The sequence below is a fragment of the Bos grunniens genome, chromosome 3 (assembly GCF_055505025.1).
Source record: "Bos grunniens cultivar Pamir isolate PY7600 chromosome 3, Bosgru_T2T1.0, whole genome shotgun sequence".
NCBI classification, from domain to species: domain Eukaryota; kingdom Metazoa; phylum Chordata; class Mammalia; order Artiodactyla; family Bovidae; genus Bos; species Bos grunniens.
The window spans coordinates 29,595,663-29,619,461 of NC_141167.1; the positions used below are offsets into that span (position 1 = coordinate 29,595,663).

The 23,799-nt window shown below is 50.1% G+C and overlaps 1 long non-coding RNA gene across 1 annotated transcript; it reads right to left on the bottom strand.

The window, feature by feature from the left end:
• Positions 1-1,782: 1,782 nt before the first annotated feature.
• On the bottom strand, positions 1,783-12,973 carry LOC147375388 (uncharacterized). The gene is made up of 4 exons (XR_015159872.1): positions 12,799-12,973; positions 12,360-12,455; positions 10,354-10,406; positions 1,783-2,652 (listed from the first exon to the last, which is right to left on the bottom strand). It is a non-coding gene; the product is annotated as an uncharacterized LOC147375388 (long non-coding RNA).
• Positions 12,974-23,799: the final 10,826 nt, after the last annotated feature.

Sequence of the window (23,799 nt, forward strand, 5' to 3'; positions counted from 1 at the left end):
CCTAGGCCTCTCCTCTCTCTTCATTCTGTACTTTGTCCCCAGTCCATGTCTTCGGTTCTCAAGACTTCCACCACTTCCTCTAAGTAGAAAACATTCACGTCACAGCTTCACCCAGATCCCTCCCCTGAGCTCCAGTGCAGCATGGCCACCTGTCTCCTGCACAGCTCCAGTGGGTATCTGTAATACATCTAAAAGAGAACTCATTATTCTCTGCCAGCCCAGACTTACAGCCACCTTCCTGGAGGATGGCACCACTATTATCCAACTTAGATGCCCAGACCAGAAGCCCTTGTTCTCAATAGGCCTCATATCTCATTTGCCACATGTCCTGCCCACTCCACACTTTCAGAGTATCTACTTCATTCATCACAGTCTATACACTAGTCTAGGCCCTCCTCTTCTCTCATGAGGACTTTTGCACCACCCTTCTCAATAGTTTCACTACATCCAGCCTTGCTCACCCTGATCCATGCTATATGATGGTATATGTTATGATCATGTGGGGCTTATTCCAGAAGTGCAAGTTTAGTTTAATGTCCTATATTAGATCAATATAATTTTATCATAGTCAGAGAATAAAAGAGAAACATGATCATTTCAGTAGAGAAAGAAAGAAAGAAATTGATAAAATTTAATATCAGTTCATAATAAAGCTCTCAATGAACTAAGAATAGTAGGGAGTTCCTTTAATCTGAGAACAGATATCCACAAAAATCCCGTGTGTGTGTGTGTTCAATCGTGTCTGACTCTTTGAGACCCCATGGACTGTAGCCCACCAGGCTCCTCTGTCTATGGGATTTCCCAGGCAAGAACACTGGAGTGGGTTGCCATTTCCTCCTCCAGGGGATCTTCCTGACCCGGGGATCTAACCTGCATCTTGTGTGACTCCTGCATTGCGGGTGGATTCTTTACCTCTGAGCCACCAGGGAAACCATCATATTTAATGTGAAATGTTGAACACTTTATCCCAAGAACAAGGTGAGAATATACCATCACACTGTTTTTGTTCAATCATTATACTAAATGTCTAGCTGGGACAATAAGGGAAGAAAAGTAATAAAAAGTATAAAGATTGAAAAAGAAGTAAAACTGCCATTAGTTTCTGATGACATCACTGTGGATGTAAGAATTACAAAAAATCTATAAAGTATTAGAATTAATTTAGCAAAGTTTTGAGATGCAGGACAATATACAAAAATAATTATTTTTTCTATAGTAGCAACAGACAATTAGAAAATGAAATTTGAAAATAATACTATTTATAATGGCATCAAAAACATCAAATACCTAAGAATAAATGCAATAAAATGTGTGCAAAACCTTCACTCTGAAACTTTAAATTAGTGCTTCAGAAAGTAAAAGAAGACCTAAATAAATGGAGGGATATACCATGTTCATGGATTGGAAGATTTGGTATTTTGTGTGTGTGAGTGTGTGATGACAGGGCTAAGCAAGGGGACAGTGAATATTTGGTTCCTATTCCTATGAGGCATTCAAATAAGAATAATTCTCATATCTATGATAGCAGCTTTATTGCTAAGAAATGCCATGGAAAGTGCCAGGGGATCACCCCACTTTCATATGAGGCTCTTATATGGAGATACTCTCACTAACTCAATGACAATAGGGTATACAGTTTGAGTTCTATCTTTAGTTGTGGCATTGAATGGTTGAGCTGTCTACCTGCTCTGTCTCCATCTTCTTTCCTTACTTTAACAAACTGGTCAGATTGCAGAATTAGGAGTGAAGGCATTGCCAGATATCAAAGTGACAACCTCTGAGTACAAAGTGACTTGGGTTTTATTCATTCATTCATCAAACTTATATTAAACACTTACTATATACTATGCATTTTACTAAGTATCAGGATACAAGGATGGCTTGGTAGCCCAAGAGATCACCTCTTAAGGAAGATACAGACATCTAATCAGTTTCTATGCAGTCTGCTCAGCCTATACACAATATAAACATACCTAAGTACGTAGGAAGTGCAATGAAAGTTCAGAGGGAGCAGCATCTAAGTTGGCCTGATGGTCAGATGGAGTTTTAAGGGATAGAGAGTTGTTAGGCCAGTATTTGTTAAGGTGCTAATTCTTTTAAAACTGACCTCTAGACTCAGTGCAATTCCAATAAAAAATCTAATAGCTTTTTAAAAGTTAACACTCTGATTCTAAAGCTTATATGAAAATGCAGAGAAAAAGTGTGATTTTGGAGAAGAATAAAGCTTGAGGACTTAGACTATCACATGTGAAAACTCATTATAAAACTTTAATAATTAACGCATAGTACTGGCACAGAGTAGTCAAGTAGACCAACTACACAGAACAGAGAACTCAGAAGTAGGCTTGTACATATACGAACACTTGATTTATAAGAAAATGGCCACTGCAGTTCACTAGAAGAAAAAAAAGTATTTTCAAAAAACTGGTGCTAGAAATTTAAATGGAGCTTGGTTAGAAATGGGTGCTGAATGAGCCTTGACTTCTACCTCACACCATACAGAAATGTTGATTCACATGGGTCAGAGTCCTTGGCACTTCCCTGGCGGTCCAGTGGTTAAGGCTCCATGCTTCCACTACGGTGGGCATGGCTTCAATCCCTGGGTGGGGAACAAAGATTCCACATGCTGTGCAGTGCAGCCAAAAAAGACTTCTGGAAGAAAATATAAGAGAATCTCTTATGACCTTGAGGTAGGCAAAGATTGTTTAAGCATATCACATATATGCTGGAAAAAATCAACCATAAAGGAAAAGTTTGAAAAGATAAAGGAAATGAACATCATTAAAATTAATAATTATTCATCGAAAGGTATCACTAAGAGAGTGAAAATATAAGCTACAAACTGGGAGGACATAATTGCAATACGTATGTCAAACAAGGGACTCATACCTAGAAAATTTAAAGAACTCATATATCGAGAAAACTAGACATGCATTAAAAGCAAAAAACAGGCAAGAGACTTGAACAGACACTTTGTAAATCAACAAGCATATGAAAAGTTGCTCCACATCATTAGTCATCAGTGAAATGCAAATATGAACCACAATGAGATGCTGTTAATGTTATATACCTTCCAGTGTGGCTAAAATGAAGAGGACCAACATTTTCAAGTGTTTGCAAAAATACGGAGTAACTGGAACTCTCATCCATTGTTAATAGGAATATATATTGATGCAATACTTTAGAAAACTGGTGGTATTTCCAAAGCTAAAGATATATATATATATAGATATATATATCTATATATATATATATTCTGTCTCAGGAATTCCACTTCTGGATATATACTCAACAGAAACGAGCACATGTATATCCACCAAAGGAAATATACCGAAATATTCATAGCATTATTTATAATAGCCAAGAATTGGAAATGACCCAAATGTCCATTAACAGTAGAAACTGCCAGGAAATTCCCTGGCAGTCCAGTGGTTAGGACTCTATGTTTCCATTGTAGGAAGCAATGCATTCCTTCCCCAGTCATGGATCTAAGATCCTACAAGCCATGTGGCATGGACAAAAAAGTAAAATAAAGTGATTAATTAAAAAAACAGTGGGATAGATAAATAAAATATTGTGTACATATATACATATATATATACATATATAGTGAAATATTGTGCTTCCCTGGTGGCTCAGATGGTAAAGAATCTGCCTGCAATGCAAGAGACCTGGATTTGATCCCTGGGTTGAGAAGATCCCCTGGAGAAGGAAACGGCTGTATGCATGCTCAGTCACTTCAGTCTTGTCTGACTCTTTTGCGACCCTATGGACTGTAGCCCACCAGGCTCCTCTGTTCATGGGATTCTCCAGACAAGAATACTGGAGTGGGTTGCCGTGCCCTCCTTCAGAGGATCGTCCCAATCCAGGGATCAGACTCACATCTGCCTGTGCCTCCTGCATTGCAGGCCGACTCTTTACCCACTGAGCCACCTGGGAAGCTCAGGGAATGTCTACCCACTCCAATGTTCTTGCCTGGAGAATTCCATGGACAGAGGAGCCTAGTGGGCTACAGTCCATGGGGTTGCAAAGAGTTGGACATGACTGAATGACTAACACTTTCACCTTCATGGTGAAATGTTATATAGCCATGAGAAAGAACAGGCAATTGCTACATATGGCAACACATATGAATCCCTTGACCATAATGTTGGGCAAAAGAAACCAGGCACAATCAAGTACATACATACATTTAAATGGAGTTCAAAAACAGACAAAACGAACATGTGATGACAGAGATCAAAACAGTGGTTGCTCTGTAGGTGACTTGGTTGGGAGAGTACATGAAATAGCCTTCTGGGCACAGGAAATGTTCTGAATCTTGATTGAGTAATGCTTATAATTCATTAAAAGGGGTACTTTAGATTGGACAATCTTCTGTTTATAAGATATACCTTAATTAAAAAAAAATGTCTCCCCATTGTTTACAGGAGGAAATCCAGAGTTTTTTTTCAGACCACTGATCTCAATGGCAATTAGTTCGTTGTTTGGCTCCTATTCAATACCCACCAGACTATAATCTCCATGAGGTCAGGACCATGGCTATACCTTTCACTGCTGTAATCCCAACTCCTAGCACAGTCCCTGGCAAAGAGCAGATGCCCAATCAGTATATATTTTAGGTAAATTAATGGATGAGTAATGGCTTTATCTTGTTCCAGTAGCGACACTTCTGAGTTCCACCGCTCAGCCAACTCCCCGCCTCCGCCCCAAGGTTTCTGGAAGTTTCCCAGCACTGTCCAGTACTGGACAGCAGCTTACTCCTGCCCATCCTAGTTAAACCACCAGGGGCTCTCACCTGGACCCTTTCACCGCTTCCCAAATGCTCTCCCTCCCACTTCCCTCCCCTCCCCTTCTCCACCCAGAAGCCTGGATAGTGTTAATAGGTAATTATCAGATCACTCTCTTTTTAAAGCCCTCCCGGGGTGATCCTTTACACTTAGAAAAAAGTCTCAGGGTTCACAAGACCCTTCTGGACTGGTCTGTGCCTGCCTCTGACTGCTGTCCTGTGACTCCCTTTTCAACTGGGCACACTCTGACCATGCTGGACTTCTCTCAGTGCCTCCGTCAGGCTAAGCTCACTTTTGCCTCAGGGAATTTGCATTGCTATTCCCTCTGTCTGGAACATTCTTCCTCCAGATCTTGGCCTGCCTTGTGGATACTGAGGTGTGCCCCCACGGCCCCCTTCTGGGCTGAGGTCCTCATTCTCCCAGCTGCTGAGTTGCTGGCAGCAGCTAGCAGTTGAGACTGTGGGAATGCCTCTAACCGAAGGCAGCTGGCTTGCTGCTTCCTGGGGGCACCTACCCAGTGGCTGGTCAGTATAGGGGTACAAAGGCCTGCCTGATGCTGGGACAACTCTTTTTTTTTAAAAAAAAGATGTATTTATTTTTGGCAGTGCTGAGACTTCACTGGTGTGCGTGGGCTTTCTATAGTTATGGCAAGTGGGGACTATGTTGTGAAGCAAGGCCTTCTTATTGCAGTGGCTTCTCTTGTTGCAGAGCACGGGCTGTAGGGAGTGTGGGCTCAGTAGTCGCAGCAAGTGGGCTCAGTAGTTGTGGCGCATGGGCTCAGTTGCTCTGTGGTATGTGGGATATTCCTGGACCAGGTGTCCCTTGCTTTGCAAGTTGAATTCTTTTTTTTTTGGTTAGTTCTACCAGTTTATTGCTACCAACCCATCTCCCTCCGCCCTCATGCATGCATGCTCAGTCATGTAACCGCATGGACTGCAGCCTGCCAGGCTCCTCTGTCCATGGACTTTTCCAGGCAAGAATATTGGAGTGGGTTGCACAAGTTGAATTCTTAACCACTGGACCACCAGGGAGGCCCTGGGATAACTCTTAAAGGCTAACTTCTTGATTGGTGGGGGTGAGCTGAGGCCTCTGCTGTGACTGTAGCATAACCCTACTTCTCCTTCTACTCTAGGCTGCCTCTCTCCCTGGCCCATAGGTGTCCCGTGAGACCGTGAGCAACCCAACAAGCTGCCTGCATACAAATTTCCATCTCAGCATCTGCTTCCTGATCTGAGCCACCTGGTGGGATCTCATCATCATTCCGGGTCTCAAATAAGCACCCTCCCTGGATGTGAGAGCTGGACCATAATAAAGGCTGAGCACCGAAGAATTGATGCTTTTGAGTTCTGGTGCTGGAGAAAACTCTTGAGAGTCCCTTGGACTGCAAGGAGATCAAACCAGTCAATCCTAAAGGAAATCAACCCTGAATATTCACTGGAAGGACTGATGCTGAAGCTCCAATATTCTGGCCACCTGATGCGAAGAGCTGACTCATTAGAAAAGACCCTGATGCTGGGAAAGATTGAAGGCAAAAGAAGAAGGGAGCAGCAGAGGATGAGATGGTTGGATGGCATCACTGACACAATGGACATGAATTTGAGCAAACTCCTGGAGATAGTGAAGGACAGAGCAGCCTGGCCTACTGTAGTCCATGGGGTTGCAAAGAGTCAGATAGGACTTAGTGACTGAACACACACACTGGCCAGCCTGAGGAATGCTGCCCCAATCTGTCACCCTATCATATTTTATTTTTATCACATTTTGAAACTTCTAATTTTTGTTCATCCTCTTCCCCATTAGAACACTCATTTCCACAAAAGCTGCTGTGTTTTCCTCACATTGTCCCCAGAGCTGATGACAGTGCCTGGTACATAGTTGATACTCACTAAATATTTGTGGATTGAACATCTGTGGGCAGAGAAGTGAGCGGGTGAAGGAAGGAATGACTCTGTGAGTGATGCCTGCCTTTCCTACTCTCCCCTGCCCTGCCCCACCCCCAGAGTCCCTGAGCCAGGCTGCAGCCCCCTCCCCCATGTGACCCGGGCTGAGCTGGGGCCTCCTGGGAGGATGGAGCCTGCAGCCGCCTTGGCTGCTTGCCCTGTATTGATCAAAGCTGGGAGGCCTGCTGGCTGAGGTCTGTCCCAGCCCATGGGGGCGGGGGAGTGGGAGGGGGACTCTAGCTGAGATTCGAGCAGGGCTTGCCTGGGGCAGAGCAGTGCTGGCTAAAGACCCATCTGCTGACAGCATCTCTTCCCCACACTTCTCAGGGGAGGCCGGAATAGCCCCAGAAGGATGGCTGGGCAGGAGGGTTGGGGGGCAGACAGAGGCAGGACTGTGGCAGGGCTTAGGCAGTGAAGGCTCCTGGCCTCTCGCAAAGGTGCACATTTGATCTTACATCACTGTTTATGGGGATCCTATACGCGCCCTCTCTAAGGACCAAGGAGTGGACATCTATACAGATTGGTCAAGCGCCGCTTGGGCAGACAGCACTGGGCAAGACCCAGGAGTGAGGTTCTTGGTGAGCTCACGTTCCAATGGGAGTCATACTTGTAGCAGCTCACTGTGACCCAGGCCACAGGAAGGGAAAAAATGCTGAGTGAAGGGAGTGCTGACTTGAGAATGAATAATGGAGATACTTCCCATGAGGCCGAAAGGGACCTTTATTCAGAGAGGAGAAGTGACTGGCCCGTGGTCACAGGGCTCTTAGTAGTTAAACTGAGGCTGGAACCCAGTCTCCTATTCTGTAAGTGCACTCAAGGAGTACGATGCTCTGGCATCAGCCCTCTGCATGCATGTATTGAGCACCTCCTCCGGGCCAGGCCATGTGATGGGTATAAGAGATTACGGTATGGGGAGGAGTGGGGCACCCGCCCTGACCTCAGGAGTTCACAGCCCAGGTGAGAGTACACACACATGCACGCGCACACACACACACACACAAACCCGTAATTCAAACTGGCACCATGATGAAGGTACACAGAGCTAGGACTGGATGACAGGGGAAGAGCTCATTATCTGCATCAGCAATAACCTGAGAAGCCCTCATAGACAAGGTGGTCTTTGAACTGTGTCTTAAAGATGGGTGAATTTTAAAAAGCAGGAGATATTGGGAAGAGGCAGGGTATCCCAGGGTTAGGTGTGGTGTGAAGAAAGATGTGGAGGCTGCTATCTTCAGCTGCCTTTGCAAAGACAGCAGCCCCCTTCCGGCTCTCCAGTCTCCAGACTCCTCACCCTTCTACCCACAAGCCATACCACTGCCAGAGTGTCCTGAAATTCAACTCTTAGCATATGCTACTTTCCTACTGAAAGCCCATCAGTGGCTCCTCACTGTCCTCTGGATAACATCCTGTCAACATAGAACTTGAATGCAAGAGGTCCCTTCAGGCATCCTGTGTCCACCCACTCCTATTTTACAGAGAAGTAAACAAAGGCCCAGAGAAGATCACACAGCAAGTCAGGGGCCAAGCTGGAACTAAAATAGTGGCCTTCTAAACTCTAGGCAGAAGAGATGCAGAAGACGTGGGTTCAATCCCTGGGATGGGAAGATACCCTGGAGGAGGAAATGGCAACCCACTCCAGTATTCTTGCCTGGAGAATCTCACCAACAGAGGAGCCTGGCGGGCTACAGTCCATGGGGCCGCAGAGTCAGACACGACTGAGCACAGCACAGCAGCAGCAAACCCTAGTCAGGGCTCTTTCCCTGTTAACCCACCTTCTGCCGTCCCCCTACCACCTGGGTGATATTTAAGGGACATCCTCGCCACTGGCTAAAGTCTCGGAATATCATATCAAAGAACAGCCCCTAGCTAGGACTTAACTCAGGCCCTCATTTTACAGGTGAGCAAGCTGAGACCAGGAAGGCAGAAATTGAATCATTGTGACTTATCAGCTTCGCAGTTCACAAAATACTTGCACAGTAGACTAGGTGAAAAAGTTATTGCGCCCATTTAATAGATGAGGAAACCGAGTTCAAAAGAGCCAAGCAGTGGCTCAGGGTCACATGTGGCTTCATCTATTCATTCTTCATGTATACATTCTGCATTTGCTCTGTGGCAGACCCGGTTTCCCGGGCCAAGCAAGCATAGGACTGTTCTGCACTCTGGGTGCTCACCGCCCACTTGATGTTTCCAACAGACTGCAGCTGTGATCCCTTGCAGTGAACACCGGCATAGGAAGTCAGGGAGCTGGGGAACCCATGGCAAGACTTTAGGGGGAGCAGGTGGGAGGAAGTCTTTCAGGGGACTTCAGGGTGGGAGAAGGGAAAGAGGGAGTTCCAGGCAGGACCCTGGCCAGCCTCATGTTTCCCGCCTGCCAACCCCTTCCTGCTCCTTCCTGGAGGATTTAAGACTGTGTAGAGCAGTTGTTTTAAATTTCCGGGCAGGGGGATGCAGAGGGGGAGGGGGCTGCAGGCCGTCTGGGGTGCGGGCTGCTATTTACCAGGGCCCTTTGTGGGATGCAGCTCTCCAGGCTGGAGACTCCCACAATTGCTTCCAGCTGGGCTATCAGCCAGCCCTGAGGAGTTGGGGGTAGGTGAAGGGGAGGGGGCAAGAGAGGGGCGCAGTGGCAGGAAGGGTCTCCTCTAGCCCAGGGTCCCCTGGCCTCCTTGGGTGGCTGCTCTTGCGGGCATATCGGGCCTGGCTGGGCATCCTTGAACATAAATGTATCTATAAACTGGGAATCCATCCAGCCTGGACGGTTCTGAGCTTTATGGCCTTTATGCACTTAATCTTTCATTTCCTCTCCCCTGCTTCATCTCCCCGCTCACTTCCCCTCTTTCCCGGGAGGAATTGCTCTGTTGCCCCTCCCCCATGGCTCCACGGGCCCCTTTGTCAGAAGGTACCTATGTGTACAGCTGGCCCTTGGTCTCTGTCTGGGCCCCCACCATTCATTCCCTCCAGTACAGCAGTAGTGAAGGAATACTCCCTGGTGTAAAATCTCCCCTTAGCTACTTGGCACCCAGAGGACAAACTCCTCCGTCAGGCAACCAAGACCCTCCAGCCTCCCCTCTCTGCTCCCCTCCAGCATACCCCAAGCTCCAACCAAAGGAACCAGAGCACAAGGACGTATCAGTGCTTTTCCCTTGCTTGTTGGGTCCCTCGACCAAATGACCCATCACCCATCTTTCCCCGTTTGGCTCAGTGCTTAGGCATCACTTTCCAGACACCAGCTCCCAGGGCGGGTTGGGGCCTGTCCTCCGTGTGCCTGTAGCCTTATTTTTTGTACAAGAAGAACACCTTTCAATTTGTTTGTCTCACAAGCCTATCAATGGGTGAAGAGGGGGAAGCTTTGGACATTGTATAAGATCAATTGGAGGGAAGAGAGGCTGGTTCTTCTCCACCACTTAGGGGTCCTACTTTCACAGAAACATATTCCTTTTACCTTGAGAGTCATTTCGTGGCTTTTTCTTGGTGGAATCTTCATGGAAACCTAGGACTAGATTCTAGGGGCAGGACATCTCTGGTATCCCAGCACCTCACCAGGGTTTGGCTCAGAAATCTCATACCTGTTTCTCCTCTTCTTTTATACAAGGGAGACCAATGCACAGAGAGGGAAAGGAACTCACCCAAGGTCACACAGCAAATCAAGGCAGGGTTGGGACCGTTCCTTTAAAAGACACTAAAAAAACAAAAGAGCCCTTAGGTGGGAGCCAGGAGAAGAGTAAGTTTTAGCCCCACTTTGACGCCCCTCCAGTCCCAAACAAGTCACACGCCTGTAATCTCCGTGGACACCTCTCCCGTCCCCCTCCCCCACCTGGTTTCCTTCCTGCTAGTTCCGATGGTGGGGGTGGGGAATATTTTCTGAGAGCAGACTGCTCCTTTAAGACGCCTCCCTCCCTCTCTTCCAGGCTCGTGGGAGAGCTGGGCCAGGATGGGGTGGGGGCGGGGGTGGAGGTGGGGGACCTGCATTAGGGGTTGGTGGCAGGTCCTAGCTGCAAGGCCTGGTAGGTCCAACACTCAGAGAATGAGTCTGCTCAGGACAAAGAATGTCAAATGTCCCTTTTGTTCTGGGGCAGGGTGGGGCTAGAGCCTGGCAGGCATGGGGAAAAACAGAGCTGGATGGACCTGTCCAGGTCAGGACTGGGTAGACAGGGGTCTCCTCTCTAGGTTAGATAAATGAGTCTAGTCTGCCCTCCCAGGTCCGAGAGTGCCTTAGCCTGCTGTTGCAGGAAAGCCACTTGCCTGGTCCCACAGCAGAGAGGCAAGAACCTGGTAGGTCTGGGTCCCAAGGATCATGGTCACGAGGCTTTCTCCGTGGGTTCTCCCCTCACTCACCAGCTGCAGAGCCCTCAACGGTGCTGAGCACCGTGCACTCCCAGTCTTCCCCAAACCCCCTGCAAGGGCCTCATCACCCCATCTCACAGGGGCGGGAAGTGACCATCAAGGAGGGCAGTGACTGTCCCGCTGGCTCTAGGGAAGAGCAGCACCAGGATTTGAAAGCAAGCCCTGGAACCTGTCCCCTTTCCCTTGAGGGCAAAGGTCACTCCAGGACATATTTTAACTGGACAAAGGGATCGTCTGAAAGGTGAAGGGACTTGCCTCAGGTCACTGAGCCTGCCTGGGACAGGGACTGGCAGCCTCATCCTCCTACCTGCTCTGACTGGCTTCAGATCCCGAAGAACTAAGGCTCCCAACCTCAGAATATGGCAGCCTTGCTTCCTCGGGGCCAGCTGAAGCCCCCGGATTGTACCTTGGAGCCCTAGGGTGAGAGTTAACTCTGTATCGCCTGTGTGTCTGTCACGGAGTCTATACTCTTTAAGGCTGAGTTTGGTCCCCTGAAAAGTAGATTCTGCCCTGCGGGATGGCTGTGGCCCTAGAGACCACGGAAGCTTCGGTGAGCTGTGCTGACCCGGGGGCTCACTGAAGGCGAACTCCCTCCTTCCTTTCCTTTCTTCCTCTCTCCCTGCCTCCTCTTGCCTCTTTGGTCTTGAGATCAGATCGGACCTGATTGATGGACCACAGGAAGCTAGTTCAGCAGAGGCTGGGAGAGCCAGGCAGGGGAGCTAGAGGAGGAAGGAGGCAGGAGAGGGAACAGAGAGGAGCAGGGGGAGGAGAAGGAGGTGGTTTGAGAGAGCCTCGTCTAAAGATTCCTTTTCACAGGCAAGAATTCATTTCCTGGGGGCTCATAGCTCTTGAATTACTCACTGCTGTCTCACCCACCCACCCACCCCCCGCCCCGCCAGGAACCCCAGACTGTCCGGGAAAGGAGTGTCCACCTCCTTGCCCCACTGTCCTTGGGAAGGCCCTGTCCAAGCCCTGGAAGAACGGGTCAGAGTTGGGTGGGTGGCCCCGGGGCCTGCCAGGAATTCCCCACCTCATGGGCCTGCTGCCTCTGGAAAGGGGACTGGAATGAGGGTGGGGGATGAGCTTGTCTTGAAGCCAGTGAGTATTCTGTTCTCACTGAAGCTGCATATTTATTTGGGGTGGGCTGGGGAATCTGGAGGAGATTATGGGAACTCTAAGGTTGCACAAGCCCCCCACCTTGGTGTCTGTCTCCTTGGACCCAGTTCTCTCGAATGTGTTCCCCCTACATCCACATGTTCCCTGCCCTCCACTTAGGCTGAAAAATTACCCTGCTACAAAGGAATGGGAGATGATTGACTTCAGGTTGTTCCCCTCTGCTCAGGCTGGATTGATTCTTAAGTCTCTCAGGGAAGATGCTCAGGCCCTTTAAAAATAAATAAATAAATAAATTGAAGACCAGATTTAAAGTCTTGCCTGAATGCTCCCAGCCCAGCTTCTCCCTCCCTCCTCCCCCTGGAGCTCTTTCAGCCCCCACTGCCTGAGTCCCTCCTGGGCATTTAGGTCTTCCAGTTGAATGGGAAGAGCAGGGAGGAATCTAGTGTTCTTTGAGGGCCTCCAAAGTGCCAGCTCGGCTCCCTGATGCAGGCTTTACCTCTCTGACTTCAACCTCCCAACAGCCTTTTGAGCAAGCCGTGTGATCCCTCCCCTCCCCTGTACAGAGCCTAGCAGAGGAGAAAAGTCAGGCTGAGAGAGGATGGGGAACTTGCCTGAGGTCACAGACTGGCAGAGCTGGGGCTGGTCTTCACGTCTTCCAAGCTGAGTTCAGAGTTCTCCCCTGCACCACCCCTGCCAGTGATCTCCAGGGTCAAAGTGCAGGATCTGGCTGAAACAGGCCAGCATCAGAGCTGGGAGGAGCCTCACAGGCCATTGTAGATGAACCTGTCTCTTCTGAACGGAGAGACCCAGAAGGCAAGGGGCTTCCAGAGCAGTTCTTCTAGGCACTGTGCATGGTGCTAAGGGCTGGGAACAGAGTGAATGTAAGGACAGATGCTGGTCTCGTGGACCTTTTACTGATGGGAGACAGCAGGGCACTTAAAGTTCTGATAAGGAAGTATGGATGGCCTTTAATTGCACAGAGCAGTCCCTAACACAGACTATGGCTCTTTGGAAGGCTCCCTGGAGGAGGTGATTTCAAGGACCGGTGAGGGAAGAGAGCTTCAAACAGGGGTGTTTTCTCCATTCTCTGACCCCAGGATACTACTGAAGAGTTTTAAGTGGTGAACTACACGCGGACTTAGGGCTGCCAGGTAAAATACAAGATGCCTGGTAATCTTAAACTTCAGATAAAAAACAAATAATTTGTTTCTAGTATAGGTATGTCCCATGCAATATTTGGGACATACACGAAAAAGATTATACATTGTTTATCTGAAATTCTAATTTAACTGAGTCCTGTATTTTTCATTTATTTTTTATTGAAGGATAATTGCTTTACAGAATTTTGCTGTTTTCCATCAAACCTCACATGAATCAGCCATAGGTATACATATATCCCTTCCCTTTTGAACCTCCCTCCCATCTCCCCCCCATCCCATCCCTCTAGGTTGATACAGAGCCCCTGTTTGAGTTTCCTGAGCCATACAGCAAATTCTTTTTGGCTATCTATTTTACATATGGTAATGTAAGTTTCCATGTTACTCTTTCCATACATCTCACCCTCTCCTCCCCTCTCCCCATGTCCATAAGTCTATTCTCTATGTCTGTTTCTCCACTGCTGCCCTGTAAATAAATTCTTCAGTACCATTTTTCTAGATTCTGTATATATGTGTTGCTGCTGCTAAGTCACTTCAGTCATGTCCGACTCTGTGCGACCCCATAGACGGCAGCCCACCAGGCTCCCCCGTCCCTGGGATTCTCCAGGCAAGAACACTGGAGCGGGTTGCCATTTCCTTCTCCAATGCATGAAAGTGAAAAGTGAAAGTGAAGTCACTCAGTCGTGTCTGACTCTTAGTGACCCCATGGACTGCAGCCTACCAGGCTCCTCCGTCTGTGGGATTTTCCAGGCAAGAGTATTGGAGTGGGGTGCCATGAATATGGTATTTATCTTTTCCTTTCTGACTCACTTCACTCTGTATAATAGGTTCTAGGTTCATCCAACTCATTAGAACTGACTCAAATACGTTCCTTTTTATGGCTGAGTAATATTCCATTGTGTATCTATACCTAAGTCCTGTATTTTTATTTGCTGTATCTGGCAGCTCTGCCCTGGCAACCACGTTGGGGTATGGAGCTGGCATTCCCAGGGAGGATGGTAGGACGCAGTTGGGGAGCATGGTGAGTTTAGTTACGAACAGTTTTGGCTGAGATTCTCCAGGGCCTTCCAAGGAGAAGTGCTCAGGTGACAGCTGGGGACAGGGTTCGAGGCATAGCGGCGCAGCAGCTGAGGTGTCATTTGCCAAGTGGGGGAAAGGAGATTCCTACTGAGGAAACAACAGGGGTAGGGCGGGGGGGGGGGGTGCTGTCCCCGTCACACGGCCTAGTTGCAAGGGCTGGCTCTGGGAGTCGGTGCCTGGCTGCAGCTGGCCCCAGTCCCTGGCAGTACCACCCCAGCTCTGCCCCTGCTAGTCTCCTCCTGAGCACTGGAATTCGACTTTATCTCCCCAAAGGTCACCTTGCCCAGGGCCCGGCCCTGAGGGTGGACATTCCTCACATTCCGTGGTCCTCACAGGAGACTGTAGGCCCCAGGTTTCAACCTTAGCTCCTTTTGGCAAGATTTACTGAAGGCCTACTGTGCATCACGGGCTTCCCTGGTGGCTCAGTCCGTAAAGAACTGGCCTGCAATGCAGGAGACCCAGGTTTGATCCCTGGGTCAGGAAGATTACCTAGAGAAGGAAATGGCAACCCACTCCAGTATTCTTGCCTGGGAAATCCCATGGACAGAGGAGCCTGGCGGGCTACAGTCCACGGGGTCGCAAGAGTCGGACACGACTTAGTGACTAAACCACCACCATCTACTATGCATCAAGGAGGTCTGGGCTTGGGGGTCTGACCAGCTGAGTCTGAATTCCGACTTTGCCTCCTATCAAATGGATGACCCAGGGGCCAGTTACTTCTCTTTCCCTGAGTCACAGTGTCCTCACTTGTAAATTGGGGATAATCCTGACAGAGGTATTAGGTGGTCACGTCTTTAAAACACCTACCTCATGCTTGGCATTCAGTAGATGCTCTGTAATATCAGTTTCTCCTTTGCCTTCTCTGAGCCTCTGTTTCCTCATTTTTAAAGAACAATAATAGAACCTCCCAAGACAAGCCCAGGACTGGTCATGCATGAGCTGTGATGACCCACGGGGTAGCTTTGTGGGAGGTTTCAGAACCCTGTACTTCTCAGGGCCAGCAGAGGCTGGAGGTAAAGTCTGAGATGACCTCAGCTGGGCAGGGAGCAGGCAGATGGACAAATGACTGCAGCCTCCATGATATGGCTATTAGGATCCACTGGGATGGTCAGAGGGCCTTGGTGGGAAAGGCTGGTAGAAATTGAAGCAGGGGAACCACAGACCTGGGCAGCTGGGTCTCTGCCCTGAATTCTGTTATGTATGGGTCCCCTCTGCCCGCCTCCAGCCCCACTCCCCCCTACAAGGTAAGGTGTACATGAGGCCAAGGGGACATGCCCCCCTGGAGCCCAAGCTTATTCTAGATCACACTCCAGGCAATGGAATCTGGAATTCCCTTCCCAAAGGGTCCTGACCCCACTCTCAGGACCCAGGTCTGTCCTCCCAGTGGACTCTGCTGCAGGTATGTGCAACCCTAGACCTGATGGGTAGACAAGGAAACTGTTTGGTGGGGGGGTGGAGTGGAGGTGCACCTGGGAATTTGGGACATAGGGCTGAGTCTCCACGTCTGCAAACAGGGACTCTTGCTGTAGGGAGGAAGCAGGTGGGGAGAGGAGGAACCTGGCAGATGGCCTGCCATTTGAACTCTTGCCCCAGGCCACAAATATTAGGGGTGGACTGTCCTATGGCACGACCATTGCCAGGGAAGTCCCTAGTGGTAGTAACTCTGATTCAATGATAGGTCAGTTTCGCCTGCAGATTCCCAGACCAACCCCAGACACCCCACTGTGAACATTCATATTCCTGGGTCTTGGCAAAGATCCTAGAGTTTGCATATTTAACAAAGATGGCCAGAGGCCGTGTTGGGAGCTTTGTGTCCAGAAACCTGTTTAATTCTCACAGTCACCCTGCAAGGGAGATGGCGAGGAGGAAACTGAGGCTGGCAAGGAGACTTGCTATGACCTCACAGCTGCTATACGACAGAGCTGGGACTATCTCCTTGGACTCTCCAGTCCCTCCCAAATCCCACAGCCTCAGAAAGAGATAATGGCACTCTAGCATTTGGGTCAAAATTCTTGAATTTCTTTTGGACAGATTCTGCTTGGCCCTGGGAAACAAAGCTTAGAATTCAATCATGGAACAAAAGTCCTCTTCTCTGTGTGAGAGGATGTGGCCTGGTGAGGGTCCCTAGCCCAGAAGATTCTGGGGCTTCTCTCAGGCCTCGGTAGGATTAGTTATCATCCAGGCACCAACGTCTCCCATGCTGGTCTCTGTAGCCTGGTGTCTAGGTTCCAAAGTCAAGTGTTCCGAAGCTGGGCAGCACCTCCTTCACCCTTGCTGCACACTCACAGCCCATCCTCCTCCCGCCCCAACCCCACATCTGTCCCTCTTCTGGCCCTGCTGCCCTTCCAGTACCCAAAGCAACCACCTGCGTGTTCATGGCCATCCTTAACTCTGCCCTCTCCAGCCACTTCTGAGGCACAGGTCACTGTCCTGTCCCATCTGCTTCCTAATAGCCATGAATCGGTCCCCACCTTCCACTGACCTTACATCTCCTCTTGTTCAGACCTCACCATCTCTCAAAAAGACCACTAACCCCTCCAAGCCATTGGATGTATGGCAACCAAAATGATGTCTAGGAAAATAAGAGACATGTCCTGCCTCTGTTCAGACTCTTCAGTGGTTCCTGTCTCAGTGCCCTTAGACTAAAAGCCAAGTTCTTCTCTTTTTTTTTTTAAACAATTTTACTTTTATGTTTTAAAATGTTTGTATTTATTTTTGGCTGTGCTGGGTCTTTGTTTCTGTGCTCAGACTTTCTCCAGTTGCCCGAAGTTGGGGCTACTCATTGCAGTGGCTTCTCTTGTTGCAGAGTATAGGCTCTAGGGCAGTCGGGCTCACTACTTTCACTCATGGGCTTAGTTGCCCTGAGGCATGTTGGATCTTCCCAGACCAAGGGTTTAACCCAGGTCCCCTCCATTGGCCAGTGGATTCTTTACCACTGGACCACCAGGGAAGTATGCCAAGCTCTTCTATACTCTCCAGCAACACTGAGGGGCTTCATAATGTTCCCTTCCCCAAAACTCTTTGCTATTTTTTCACCTCTCTGTCTTACATACTGTTCTTCTCTCTTCCCTTTTGCTTCCTGGCTAACTGCTACTTCCTAAGATTCCAACCAGCATGGCCTCCTCTGGGAAGCTGCCCCTGCTGCCCTCCAGGCTGGGTTAGGCCCTTTACTCTGGGTTTCGGCTCTTTCTTGCTGTGCTTGCTACCTGCGGTAATAATAACAGCTTATCCTTATTGAGTGCTGACTCCGTGTATTTTTCTTTATTGACCCATTTAACCCTCAACACCACCCTATGAGGCAGGTTCTATGATCACTTCCATTTTTCAGATGGGGAAAAGGCTAAGTAAACTGACTAGGGTCACACTACTTGGGGATTTGAGCCCAGGGTGGCTGGCTGCATGCAGAAAGCTGTCCTAATCCTATGGTTGTCTCCTACGCACTGGGTGCACCTTTGGGGGGGGGGGTTCTTTCTAGAATGGGAGATCCCGGAGGGCAGGGTGGCTTCTGACCCAGGAAGACGAACCCAGCAGCCAACCCATGTGCTGGGACGGGTAGGTGGCGAAGCCTGGTGCTCCAACCCTGGTCTCCCGCCCCTGGGGAACTGTGAGGGGCCTCTGGCGGCCCGTGCCTCGGGCGGCACAGCTGGGGAGGGCTTGGGGCCAGATGGGCTGCGCCGAGGCAAGGAGGCCAGGGCGGCCGGCCGGGGCGCGCGTTGCCATGGCGACGGGGGGCGGCGGCCCCGCCCCGGCGGGCGGGGGAGCAGGTGGCGGGACAGTGCGCGGACTGGGGGAGGGGCCGGAAGGGGCCCGCGGGAGCCGGGGCCGCTGGGCGCGCCCCCAGCGCATGTCCTCCTCCTCCTGGCCTCCCAGCTCCTGCTGCTCCTTTGGCGACTCGGGCTCTACGAATAGCTTAGAAGAACACCGTTTGACCAGAGGACCAGGCTCCCTTTCTGGCTTCGGCTCTCAGTCCCTCTGTATCTCGCTCAAGCAAATCAATTACGTTCATCCTCCATCTCCCAGCCTCAGTTTCCTCGCCTGTGACACGGCAGAGATGGACCAGGAAGACCTTCCTGGACACATCAGCGCACACTACATTTTTTGTGACTCTGGGGATAGGGCCGGGAGGATTCAGGGCTGGGTAATTTCTCCTCCTCTTCCACTGGAGGCACGTTCTCAGCATCGTGACGCCCATTATGCGGGAATGTCAGAGCTAGAAGAGCTGGCAGTCAGTGAACCCAGTGTCTGCATTATACAGAACGGGCAGCAGCTGCCCAGAGAGGGTAGGCGACCTGTCCAGGGTCACACAGCGAGTTGAAGACCGAGGCAGAACGAGAAACCTGGTCTTAGCCTCTCGGTGCTCCACCCATCACCTCCTGCCTGGGAGCTCAAATCGGGTGTACGAATGGGGGGAGGGGCAGGTTACTGTGGGAAGAAAACGAACACCCCTGCCCTCCCTTCTGCAGGCTCCAGCTGCTTAGACGGCGGCGGGAAGACAGCCTGACCCGAGAGCCAGCCTTCTTATCTGCGCCAGAGACCTCACGGTGTCCTGCCACGACCCGTACCCCCATGGCCTGCATCCGGGACTGCTGCACAGCTCTGTTCTGAGTCCCCGCCCTGCGAAGGAGGTGTGGAGGTTGTGGCTTTCTTCCACCCACCCCGCCCTAAGTGAGGGAAGAGCTGGGACCCTGGACCAGGCAGTCTTGGCCCAGAGCTGGGCCTCCTGCCCACACCAGCCCCCAGTCCTCTGAGGGGCCCTACTTTCCTTAGGGATAAAGCCCCTCTGTCCTTCCTTGCACCCCTTTCTGAGGTCTCAAAGCCTCGGCCTAGAGTGGGGCTGTTTAGAGGGCTGGCTTGCTTCTCTTCCCTCAGGCAAGAGTCACTGGGGACTGACTGGCTCTGGTTCCCAGCTGATGGTGGTGGGGGGTGGTTCTGGCTAGGGGTGGAGGTGGAGGGGAGCTGGGCAGAGGCAGGGTCTGTGCCTTTAAGGTACAGCTTACTGCTGGAGTCACACACACACACACACACACACACCAGTCTCTTGCACATAGTCACGCAGTCATACAGCCACACACACACTCCCAGGATCTGTTCTCTACCCCATCTCTGTCATTCTCTCTCTGTGCGTGCACGCGCGCGCGCGCGCGCACACACACACACTCATACACTCCCAGGCTCTGTTCTCTCTCCCCCCTTTCTCTATGTCATTCTCTCTCCACACACGCATAACACACACACACACACACACACACACACACATACACACACACATACACTCACACACTCCCAGGCTCTGTTCTCTTTCCTTCTCTCTCCCTCTCTCCACACAGACATACACACAGTCACACACACAAAAGCATCCACACACTCCAGTCCCCCTCTCTCCCCAAGGTCTAGTTTTGAACAACATGGGCTAGGGGAGGAAGGGCGAGGGCAAGGAGTTCTGACCTAGAAAACGGGCCCTGCCTCCATTTGTCCCTCCCCAGCCCAGGAGAGGGGCCGATGTTCCAGTTTGGTATCACTGCCCTGGGTCAAGGCTGCAGGGAGAAATGAAGGAGCCAGGCGGGGTGGGGATCAGGCTCTGGGAGAGTGAAGGGAGGGGGCTGCTTGGCCCGGGGCCCAGCCTTTTGGCTGCAGACCCAGTAATCAGAGGGGAGCCTCCTGCTCCTTCCCGTCCTCACTCAAGGAGGGACTGCCTTCTAGCACAGAGGAAGCAGGTTTAGTGACAAAGTTATTAGGTGGCTTTGCCACAGGCCGATGGACAAGTTTGCCTTTGACTTATGATAAAGGGGCTCTTGACCTTTCTTGGGCCGTGTTACACCTTTAGTCAAATCTAGACTAGAATTGTGCCCAAGCTCTGTGGGTGGAGAAGTCCTTCCTTCTTAACTAAAATTCTTCTTGCTGTAGTTCCATGTAGAGGCTGGGAGTTCTCTACCTATATGAATTTCCACCTTTTCATCTCAGTTTCCTCTGAGTGTTTATGGGTAACTCCTGTTCATCCTTCAAAGCCCGACTCAAAAGGACCCTCAAGTAGAAAACTTTCCCTGCTTCAGTCCCTTGGGTAGTATGAGTTCCTCTTTCCTCTAGCATCTGGGCTTTCTGTACTTTCTACAGTTCTAACACTTCCATGTTTTAATAAGCAAGTGTGTCCCTGACCCCAAGTGTGGATGTAGCTCTTCTCACATTGTCTCCGTTATTCATCACGCCCTGTCTTCCTCTGTGGTCGGGATAGGATCCCCTTTAACAGTACTCTGGTTCAGCTCAATTGGTTGAACAGCAAAGCAGAATTTGAACCCACATCTGTCTGATGTCACATCTTGGCCTTTCCCCCATTTCTCACTACTCTTCACAGGCAACTTTCCCTTCAGGAGACTCAACAGAGGAAAAGTGATCTCATAAAAAGTCCCAGAGAGACTGGAACTAATGTCAGCATCATGCACACTGAAAAGTACCCTCTTCAATTCAACAAAGGTTTATTGAGCATCTGTCTGTATAGACCTTGTGCTGGGTGCTAGGCTGTTGTTGTTCAGTTGCTAAGTCATGTCCGACTCTTTGTTACCCCAGCATACCAGGCTTCCCTGTCCTTCACTGTCTCCCAGAGTTTGCTCAAATTCATGTCCATTGAGTCAGTGATGCCATCCAACCATCGCATCCTCTGTCATCCCCTTCTCCTCCTGCCCTCAGTCTTTCCCAACATCAGGGTCTTTTCCAGTGAGTTAGCTCTTTGCATCAGGTGGCCAAAGTATTGGAGTTTCAGCTCCAGCATCAGTCCGTCCAATGAATATTCAGGGTTGATTTCCTTAAGAATTGACTGGTTTAATCTCCTTGCTGTCCAAGGGACTCTCAAGAGCCTTCTCCAGCACCACAGTTTGAAAGCATCAGTTCTTCAGTGCTCAGCCTTCATGGTCCAACTCTCACATCCATACATGACTACTGGAAAAGCCATAGCCTGGACTAGATGGAGATAACAGAGGCACTGCCTCCCCATCTATGGGGACAGTAGGCGCACATACATACAGGCAATGATGCCTGCAGGTGCCTGAGAGGCTAAGGAAACTGGATTTCCACAAGAGGCCCTGATTCAGATTGGGGGAGACTACAGGAACTGAGAAGAGGCTCCCCAGCAGGGGAGTAGGAATCAGACAGGTGGATGGTGCACACAGAAGGACAGTTTCCTCCTTAGAGCATCCCCAGAATCAGGAGAAGGAAACTGACAATGACTCAGGGTTGGCTACCCCAGCCTGCGTTCCTTCCTCATCCCCACCTTCATGGAGGGCGTGGCCAGAGAGTTGCAGCTGGCATTGAAGTGTGCTGAGGGAAATTCCTTGGTAAATAGAGTTAATTCCATTGTGAAGTACCCAGGGGAATTTCTACTGTTTCCCTCTTATTTTTCTATTTTCTATTTTTGGCTGCACATATGACGTGTGGGATCTTAGTTCCCAGACCAGGGAGTGAACCAATGGCCCCTGCATTGAGAGCTCCAAGTCTTGACCACTGGACTACCAAGGAAGTTTCATTTTCCCCGTTTTTAAAAAACAGGGGCCTTCCCTGGTGGTCCAGTGGTTAAGATTCCGTGTTTCCACTGTAGGGTGCTCTGGTTTGATTCCTGGTTGGGGATCCCACGTGCTGCAGCACCTAAATTCCAAGTTAGTTTCCTAGAAAAATGGCTGATGTTAGAAGTGAAGTAAGAGGTCTCTAGCTAGGAAGTCCTTAAAGCCTGGTCATCTGTACTTCCTCCATGATTTTTGCTTGAACCTTATCTGTTTAGTTTTTCTTTAAGATAACTCACTTTTAAAAAACTTGAACAAAAGAAACTGTACTCTGTTTTGGCTTTCCAAAAACAAGAGGTAAATACAAGAGTTAATTCAGTGAAAACAAAGCAATTCTGCTTAGATAAGTTTTGCTTGCTAAGTGGCCTCTCTCTTTGCTATGAAGGGAGATGAACAAGCATCAGAAAGGCCTTAAAGACATTCCAACCTCAAAATGGGCCTTTTGCTTTCGCCTTGACTTAGCCAGGAGCAAGAGTCAAAAAGGAGTAAATTTTCCGAGGTGAGCTGAGGTTCCATGGTCTGTGGCCGTGTCTGCGCCCTCTCTGGCCTCATTCCCTCATCCCATGAGGTGGACTTAACCCACACCTTGGAAGATTCTGCCTTCATCCAAGCCCTTTGGTCCAGAGAGAGGAGGAGAGGTATCCAAGGTCGTTTAGAAAGCGAGGTAGCCACCTGGAGCCCAAGACCCAGGATTTTGACCCAGGGTGGGGCTGGACTGGGGGAGAGCTGAGAGACCAGACGGCTACAGGAGCTGAGCCCTGGGCTGTGGGAGCCCAGAGCCCAACCCTGCTGCTGTGTCCCTGGCTGTGCCTGAGCAAGCGCCAACATCACTCGAAGCCTCAGGCTCCTCATTTACATGGTAGGACCCCTCCCTCCCCACACTCTAGTCCTGTATTACCATGATTTCTTCCAGACAACCCCTTCAGTCCCCCCTACCCATACCTGACAGTGCAGAGTCCTGACTCCCTTGCAAAACGTACAAGCCCACCCCTCCTCCCACCCAGAAGCCTGGCCCCGGCCTCCTCCTCCCACTCACCCCCTTCCAGTCCAGCCACAGCCATCTGTGGAGCACAGTGCCCGGACCATCACAGACACGCCATCAATGTTTGTTGAATGAGTGAATCAACGAACACTGCCACGCGCTCCGTGCTGCCTCATCTCTGCATCAGCTGTTTCCTCTGCTTGGAATGCCCTTTTTTCTTTGCTTGGTCTCCAAGCTTTGATTCATTTCCTAAAAACCCTGCGTAGACACTCTCCTCTTTTAAGACCCTTTCCCTGACATTTCCCAGAAGAGCTCATCACCCATGAACTCAGTGCTAGCTCTGTGGCAGGCATGAAGCTCGGGGCTGGGCACACCAGCACCAAGACATATGAAGCTCGTTCCCTCTTGGATCTTTCCTTTTCCTCTGAGCCTCCAGAGCCTGGCTCTTGGTGCTGTTCTGACGTTGGCCATGTGGCATAGCAGTTATTTGTACCTGTCGCTCCTGGACTGTGCGCGAGCTCTCAATGTCAGTCATCTTGGGGCCCCAGGACCCAGCCCCCAGCTTGCCACACAGCAGATTGTGCCGTCAACCACCGGGCACGCTTCCCCACCCCCAGAGCTGGGATTTGTAGAGCAGTTTAAGCATAAGCACTAATAGAAGCACTGTTGTTCCCACTTCCTGGGCCCGCGAGAGCCTACTGGGTGCCAGGCACCTGGCCCATGTTCTCCGTGCCCCTGACAGCACACTGTAGTAAGTTGGTAAACGTGACCTGGGACCCAAACCGGGCCCTGGGGGCCAGGCTTCTTCCCCAGCGGGCCCCTCACCCTACGGGAGCCTCTTCCCAA